The sequence below is a fragment of the Meriones unguiculatus genome, chromosome 9 (assembly GCF_030254825.1).
Source record: "Meriones unguiculatus strain TT.TT164.6M chromosome 9, Bangor_MerUng_6.1, whole genome shotgun sequence".
Classification (NCBI taxonomy): domain Eukaryota; kingdom Metazoa; phylum Chordata; class Mammalia; order Rodentia; family Muridae; genus Meriones; species Meriones unguiculatus.
In genome coordinates, this window is record NC_083357.1 from 64,208,299 (window position 1) to 64,216,452 (window position 8,154).

An 8,154-nucleotide genomic window follows, 5' to 3' on the forward strand; every position below is an offset into this window, starting at 1 on the left:
ATTGTACATTGATGTATATAATAATTTGTCTCTCCACACTGCACAAGCAGGGATCCTGTTTATTTTTGCTGCCTTTGCTCCTCTCTTTCAATATCTGGAGCAATGCCTAGATAGAATAGTCACCAAACTACCTGATGGATTAATGAGTGAGTCAGCCTAATATGCACACAGCATTGTGTAGACAGTCTCTGCACTTAATGAGCACAAATTAGTTGGTGACATACACAAGGCTGTAAGTAAATAAGGGAAGGATATAATTACGCGTTGCAAACTGTGGTTCTGTTTTTAAGCACGGAAGGAGAGGGGGAGGGAGAGACTTTTGTGGGTGGGAACAAGTCAAGGAAAGTTAGGTAGGTGGGTGTGGAGGGGAGGAAGTCAATTTAGGCAGAGGAAACAGTCTCCTCTCCACCCCGCTTTATTGAGGTATAATTGGCAAATAAAACATAAACATAGTTGAATGGGTAGAGGGTGAGTCTTGATATGCATAAGCATTTTTAAATAATCACAGTTAGCTGATGAGCATGCAAAACAGCACACTTATCATTTTGTGTGTGTGTGGTGTGTGTGGTGGGAGGAGGTAAAGACGCTTAAGAGCTAAGTCATTAGTAAATTCCAAGTCCACAGGACAGTGTTATTAACTGTGGTCTCCTGTACACTGGACATTAGTCATCTTCCATAACTGAGGTTTCATTCCTTTCGACTAGCCTCTCCTCATTTGTCCCTCCCGCCAGCCCTGGAATTATTCTATTTTCTGCCGTTATGAACTCGACTTAATTTTTATTCTCCACCTGTATGTAAAACCCTGAAATATTTGTCTTTCAGTGTCTGGACTATTTCACACAGCTCATTGTTTTCTAAATTCAACTACATGGATGAAATTGACAAGATTTCCTCTTTATCAAAGCTGCATAGAGGGTCTGGAGAAATGGCTCAGTGGCTAAGAGTACTGGCTGCTCTTGCAGAGGACCCGGGGTTCAGTTCCCCGTACCTGCAACTGTTAAAATCAAACTGTTATTCCAGTTTCAGGGCATCGGATGCCCTCTTCTGGCTTCCATGGATACCAGGCACACATGTGGTGCGCAGCCACACATGCAAGCAAGTGCTCACACATATGGAATAAAAATTAATCTTCAAAGCAAAACAGGGTTCAATCCTGTATATTATCTTTACTCATTCAGTCACTGATGAACATTTAAACGGCTTTCTGTGTCTTGACTACTGAGAATAACATTGCAACAGTTTCTTTTCTATTTAATTTTCCATTTATTTATTTATTTATTTATTTGTGTGTGGGGGGGAGGAAATACCATGGTACACATGTGGAGAGAGGAAAATTTGCAACAGTCAACTTTCTCCATTCGCCACCCTTTGCTCTCTGAGCCAGTCTCGTTGGCCTTAGTTTTAATTTTTTTTTTCAAATTATGAATGAGGCAATTTATTAACCCAGCATCCTTTGTTCTAGTGCTTTCTGTTGGCAGTTGCCACCTGTCCAGCAATCCTGTCCAGATCCAGAGTGTCCTTGAGGTGTTAGCTTGGGGCCTCAATCTCGGTCCTATTCCACCATTTTCAGGCCCTCCAGGGCTTGGCGGACCTGGGCTTGGAGGATCCGGTAGGCCATGCGCTAGGAGCCTCTGCTGAAGTGGCTGGACCTGACCCCATTTCTCGGCCGTCCTCCGTGGATCTTGGTCATGAAGCCAACCTCTGCACTACCACGGAGGAACAGGTGCCACTCTGTGGAAGCAGCTTGCGTGTAGAACCAGTTCTCATCTTAGGGGGCCAGCTCTTCATGTTTGGCCAGCTTGACTGTGCCCACCCATTCGGGACTTTCAGCTTCCCAGACTTTCTGACGAACTCCTGCTGGTTAACGTCTTACGGTTAACTCCAGGCATCGCACGGCCTCCGCACTGCCAGCCAGGGGAAAGGGCTAGTTTTAAATTTTTGAGGCACCTCTATACTGTTTTCGACAGTGGTTCTGTTCGTTTGCATTTCTACCAACAGTGCATAAGGGGAGGAAACAGTCCTAATTTGAGATTTTGTGTGTGTGTGTGTGTGTGTGTGTGAGGCACTTTGAAGTCTCGACATGGATAAGCCACAGAGCCTGAAGACAAAGGCCTTGGACAGCAAAAGGTGATGCCTATGGGCACAGGTGGCTATAAGAAGTTGCCTGAAGAGCTTAGGTTCCAGAAGACACTGCCATCAGGAATACAAAAAGCAGCCTCCTCGTCCTAGTTTTATGACTGTTTGTTTGTTTGTTTGTTTTAGGGGGCTTTTGAGCCAGGGTTTCCTGGCTGTGCTGGAACTAGCTCTATAGTCCAGTGTGGCCCTGAACTCAGAGTGATCTGCCTGCCTCTGCCTCTCAAATGCTGAGATTAAAGGTGTGCGCTACTACTCCCAGCTTCCCCTCACCCTAACGTCTCAAAAATTCTGAGTTACAACCCATCTCAGCAGGGGAAGGTCAAGGTGGTTGGAATTTAAAACCGCTGGTCCACGTCACATCCACAGTCAGGAGTTGAGAGAGAATGAATATATGTATACTTATTGCTTAACTTACTTTCTCCACTCTCATATACCCCAAATCCAAGCTTAGGGAGTGGTGCTACCCATAGTGTGGGCTGGGTCTCCCCACAATTTGAGCTTGGCATGTGGAGACCCTTGTGTTACAGTCATCCTTTTCACCTGTACCATCTTTTTCAGCCTCAGCTTCCTGGAACTGCTTGGCTTACTCCTAACTGCTATTATAGGATAAGCCTGGAGCCTTGGGCACTGCCTACTCTTTGTTACCCACTCAGCCCACTGTACCCATTACAAAGACTTCAAGTGGGCATTAAAACATTTGGGGGGGCATTCTATCCAGATCCTTAGTTGGGGACAAAGGGCTAGTGCAAAGTAGGAAGGTTCTCTGTTCTGCTCCCGGGAGGAGCCTGCTAATAAAGCTAGTCCTGCATACATCCTAGTAATCATGGGTAGATGTCCTAGTGAGCTTTAACTGCCAACTTGACACAGCCTAGTCAGCTGAGGAAGGAGTCTTAACTGAGGAACTGCCTAGAGCAGATTGGCTTGTGCATGTGTCTGTGTCTGAGATTGTCTTGATTGTTACTGAGTATAGAAGGGCCCAGGAGGGTGCCACTGTGGGCGGCACCATTCCCTAGGCACCATATAAAAAGTTAGCTGAGTGTAAGTCAGATTGAGAGCCACAAAGCAGTATCCATCATGAAGCCTGCTCTATTTCTTTGGCTATGAGAGAGTTTTCTGTTTAAAGGTAACGTTGCATGGAACATCAAGCAGACTTGCTTTTCATTCAGGTTCCTGCTTTGAGTTCCTGCCCTGACTACCCTCAGCCATGGCCTTGACCTGGAAGCATAAGTCTAATTGTTTCCGCCTCTAAGTTACTTTCAGTCAGTGTGTCTTTTATCACAGTGACAGGAATGAAACCAAAAGGGGCGGGGGAGGTCCTCTCTCTGACTGCACTGGAAACTGTTACAAAGCATGCAGAGCAGCTAGGGGAAGCCTTGCCTCCATCTGCTATGAGTGAGGTCATAGAAAAGTCATCTAAAGTGGTCACGGCCTCACTGATGCCTCCCCAAGGCAAAGCCAGGTTTGGAACACTAGCCATGACAGGTGCCTGAGTGGAATGGGGTCTCTTCCAGGTCTTGGCAGTTAGATCAGGGTCCTCTGAAACAGGCACAGGTTGTTTAGAGTAGTCTGGCTGTCAAGATGTCAGCTCCAGGAATCACAGGATAAGAGGCTACATGATTGACAGCTACCACAGTCTCCTTAGAAATGGCAGGGCTGACATCATCATTGCTGTGGCACCAATGGACCTTTAGAAGAGGCAATCATATCATTTGATCCTTGTTAGACTTGAGAATAGCAGTACCAGTTTCAGTCTGGCTTCTGTCTTTACCAGATTTGGGGACATCACCAGGTTTACCCCTGGACAGCTGCCTCTGGCCTGAGCAGAGAGAAGAGTCTGCTAGACTTCAGTGGAGCACTCTAGTTGCAAACTGCAACGCTGACAGTTTCATCTATTTAAAAGGAGAGAACAAGAGCGCCTTTAGTAAAGATCTGATCTAAAATTATCATTCCCTCCCCCTTTCAACAGGATCCCTGTTGAGATCAGGCTGTGCTTTACTCGAAGTCACTCCATATTGCATAAAACAGCAGTTTTCGAAGTAGTGCGTTGCCCTGCGAGACTCCATTTTAGTTTAGTTTCTTGAGACAAAGTCTCACTAGGTAGTCTTGGCTGACCTAGAACTCAACACATAGACCTGGCTGATCCCAAACTCATAGAGATCTGCCTGCCTCTGCCTCCTGAGTGCTGGGGTAAAGGGCATGTGCCACTATGCCCAGCTAGGAGACTGCGTTTTACAAGCAGATTTTTCGTCTATTTTGAGGGAGGGTCACAGCAGCTCTTGGGTGAACCCATAAATGGCACATTTAACACAGACTGCTAAATGACTTATTTCTGATAGCAGAAAGGGAGCCACCTTTCAAGTTTGTTGGTTGAATTAAAACTATGGGGACACATGGATGTGCTAAAATCTTATCAAGAAAACCAGGCTCAACAACTTACTAGATGTGTCACACCAATAAAAAGGTATAAGTGTCTTCCTTACCTGGATCCCTTAAAGCGAAAGACACCTAACAAGTGACAGATGGCCCCACACCAACCTCCTATCAGAAACCTGGTGAGTGTCTTAAGGACCAACCACCAGAGGACCCCAAATATCCCTGGAATTTTGGCTTGGTTTGGTCCCCTGCTTTGATTTGTCCTATTCAACTGCATGTCCAATCACCTATTTGCCCCTTTGGACTAGATCTGTTGTTTCCTTTCTTGCCCTGGCTCGTGTTTGGGACCTGGCATGGGCTTTCACCTTACAAGTGAACTCTGTAGCATCAATCCTAAATCCTAACAGCATCTTCAGCAGTCTCCTCCCTGCACTGATCTGGTTCACTTTCTTATTAATACAGACCTTCTCAACATCCTCCTGCAACCTCTTGAACTCTGCCACAGCCTTTTAAGTTGTTTTTATTCTGCAAACAATCTGTACGTATGTATATAAATGCTTATATATATTTATATTTACTTTGTACAGTGTAATGTATGATGTGAGAGTTAATATTAGTAATTAAGATCAGATCAAAAGAACTTGCATTTGTCTCGGCCAGGTTACCAGGGGAGATGGCATTATATGATGAGTTGCTGTCACGAAGACCACTGGACCTTGTGAGGTGACTGATATTCAATAAAGTCTGACACAAATGTGTCAATATTTCTCACACACTCAGGACAGTCCTGTGTGGCTCAGGCTGGCTTTGAACTCTCTACAGAGTCAAGAACAACCTTGAACTTTTGAGTCTCCTGCTTCCACCTCAGAGTGTTGGAATTTACAGGCATATGCTGCCATGCCCTGTTCAGACAATGCTGATTATCAAATTCAGGGTTCTCTGCATGCCAGGCAAGCACTCTACCGGCACAGTTACATCCCTAGCCCAAACAAATCTTATATAACAGTGTTATATAAGTACTAGACAAGTACTCTACAGGAGTGTTGGGTCCTTCTGCTCTCTCACAGTAGGGCTGTGGACAGAGCCGGGGGCTGGGATGTGGTGGTGGCCGCGGTGGTGGCGGTGGTGGTTTGTGGTGGTGGTGGTTTGTGGTGGTGGGTGTACAGATTACAGCTTCATCCGAAGAAGTCGGGTATGAAATGAAAATCATCCTCTCACAGTTCTGAGATGGGTCCCTTGGGCTTGCCATACCACAAAACCACCCAAGAGGCAGAGTTCTTCTTGCAAGTGGCTGCAGCCATGACAATGCAAGTTGTCATCTTTAGGCCAAGTGGGGATGGACTTTGCAGCTGGAAGAGGGCTGAGTCTGCAAGGAGGAAAGGCAGTCAGTCTTATTATGGAGATATGAGGAAGAAGGTATGACAGAGAGAAGCCAGAGGCAGGATCAGTGTCAAAATGCAGAGGAAACAAGGTATGTGAGATTGAGGTACAGAGAGGAAGCAGCTTGGAGGACCAGGTGAGGTGCAACCAGGAGCCAAGACTAAAAGAAGGAGGCCTGCGTGGGAGGGACAGGAAGGGCTGAGATAAGCAGAGACACTAGTCCTAGGTCCGTTTCTATCCTTTAAGTGAGGAAGAAAAAACAATCATTACTTCAACATTTCAGCTCAGAATTCCTAGGGGAGAGAATGGTCTATTTAACAAACACCTAGCTGGGCTCACTTGAATGTGAAAAAATAGCACTGCAAGCCCATGTGGCCAGAGGCAAAGTGTGAGTCAGCCACAGCTAGCTGGCTCTGCAAAAAAAAATGAAGAGAGACCTTTGACTGTAGAACTCTAGAAGCCAGCTAAGGGAAAAGGGGTGTTTTGGACTGTCTGGGAACTAAGGGGGCGTGTAAGACAGCAGAAATGTGTGCCTCACACTTCTGGCTGCTGCCAAATCCAAGGCTGGCACCTGGTGAGGGCGTGTGTCCTTGTCAGCAGGTGGCACCTCACCCCATGCCAGCGTGAGGTAGAAGGGGCCAGCTAGCTCCGTGAGGGCCCACCAGAGCACTAATTCCAGACACAGTGGAAGCGGTTCCCTCGTGATGATCCAGTCACTCTCTAACACCACCCCTGGATACCGTCACTTTGTGGGTTATGATTTTACTATGCTTTTTAGAAGGGCACAGATATCCAGAACGTCCGTGGTGCCACAGGGACAGCTCAGCATGGCCACCAGCAGCCTGAGGTGCTCCAGTCCCACTCAGGGACCTCTAACTGGTGTAAAGCAAGATCCTGGATTTTGTGATTGATCGGGAGCCGGAGTGAAGCAAAGCCTGTGAGTTTGTTAAGGGTTTAGACAGAGGGGCGTGGAAGAAAGGACACCTTCCTGCTCCAGGCGTGGGACAAGCTTCTAAAAATAAAAGCCATGCTTAGGTGGCTTTCTAAGTTACACTCCTCCGAGGAAGTGTCATTTATAATAAGGTTTACAGATTAGGCAACGTTTAGAAAAAATATGCGCTGGTTTATTTTTCTTAAAGAATTTTCTTTTGCAGATGGAAACTGTAAGGTGGTGCTGGGATCAGGCAGTGCACTGGCCAACCCGTCTTGAGTAAGCATTGGCTCTCAGGCTGTGTCTTGTCCTGGGTGACTCCATTTTGTAAGCAGCTCTCAGCTACATTTTGAGTGCCACTGCATAGGCCGGATGACTCTGCATCCAGTTGTGTTGGGGTACCACCACGGGTCCCGCTCTACTCTTGAGGCACCAACTGATAAATAACCTACTCCTAGAAATGAAAAGGTCCCACCTATGAGCTTAGCAAGGTAGACTGGGATCATATAAGCACAGGGATGTGTTAAACCTTATCAGCAAAACCAGGCCTTCACTGAGACTCAGTAAAGAGGACACCAGCTGTGGCAACAGCCATAGCCCCCCGCGATCTGTCCTCTGACAGATCTGTGTGTTCTTCTGAAGACCTACAGAAAGAAAACTCTGGATCATTCCTGGTTTTTCAGATCAGCTTGGCTGCCACAGTTGATGCAGCTTACCTGGGCTGGCATCTGTCTGTTGTCCAATCAGCAACTTTATCTGGACCTGGTCCTAATGGTGTGCAGTTCTCACTTCACTTCTTTGGTTCCATTGAAACCAGGTGCCCACCTCGATGCTATGAACCCATACTTTGGGATCGGGGCATCTTCAACAGCCCTACAACCGGCGTCAGTGGTTAGACACAGTGATTCTGTGTTACCTGTATCAGCAGCCGCCTCCTCTTCTTTCCACTCCTCACCCCTCTAGAAAACCTCTTGGAATTCCATGAACTCTGCTGTGGCCTCTTTAATTCTTCGGCAGCCATTTTGTAACTCATACACACGCATATATAGAAATAATTACTGATTATATGTGTCAAGACATAACTGTATCATCCATGCTCCTGAGGTAGCCCACCTTCATGACAGGTGGCTCTGAGAGGTGCGTGGTTTAGAATTATGGGTAGGAGGAGAGTGTTCATATAATAAAACTCAAAGTTGCCTACATCCGGCCATAAGTAAACATAGTTCATTTGTTGTATTGGACAGCCTTGTTTGAGATGTCTTTAAGAAGATACACATTGGCTCTGTAGGCAGTTTTATCAGTTTGGTGAAGTTTCTTGACTCTCAGCAGGAGGA

At 46.4% G+C, this 8,154-nt stretch overlaps 1 pseudogene; it reads right to left on the reverse strand.

Moving 5' to 3' along the window:
• Positions 1-1,458: 1,458 nt before the first annotated feature.
• LOC110559384 (small ribosomal subunit protein eS19-like) lies at positions 1,459-4,199 on the reverse strand (annotated as a pseudogene).
• Positions 4,200-8,154: the final 3,955 nt, after the last annotated feature.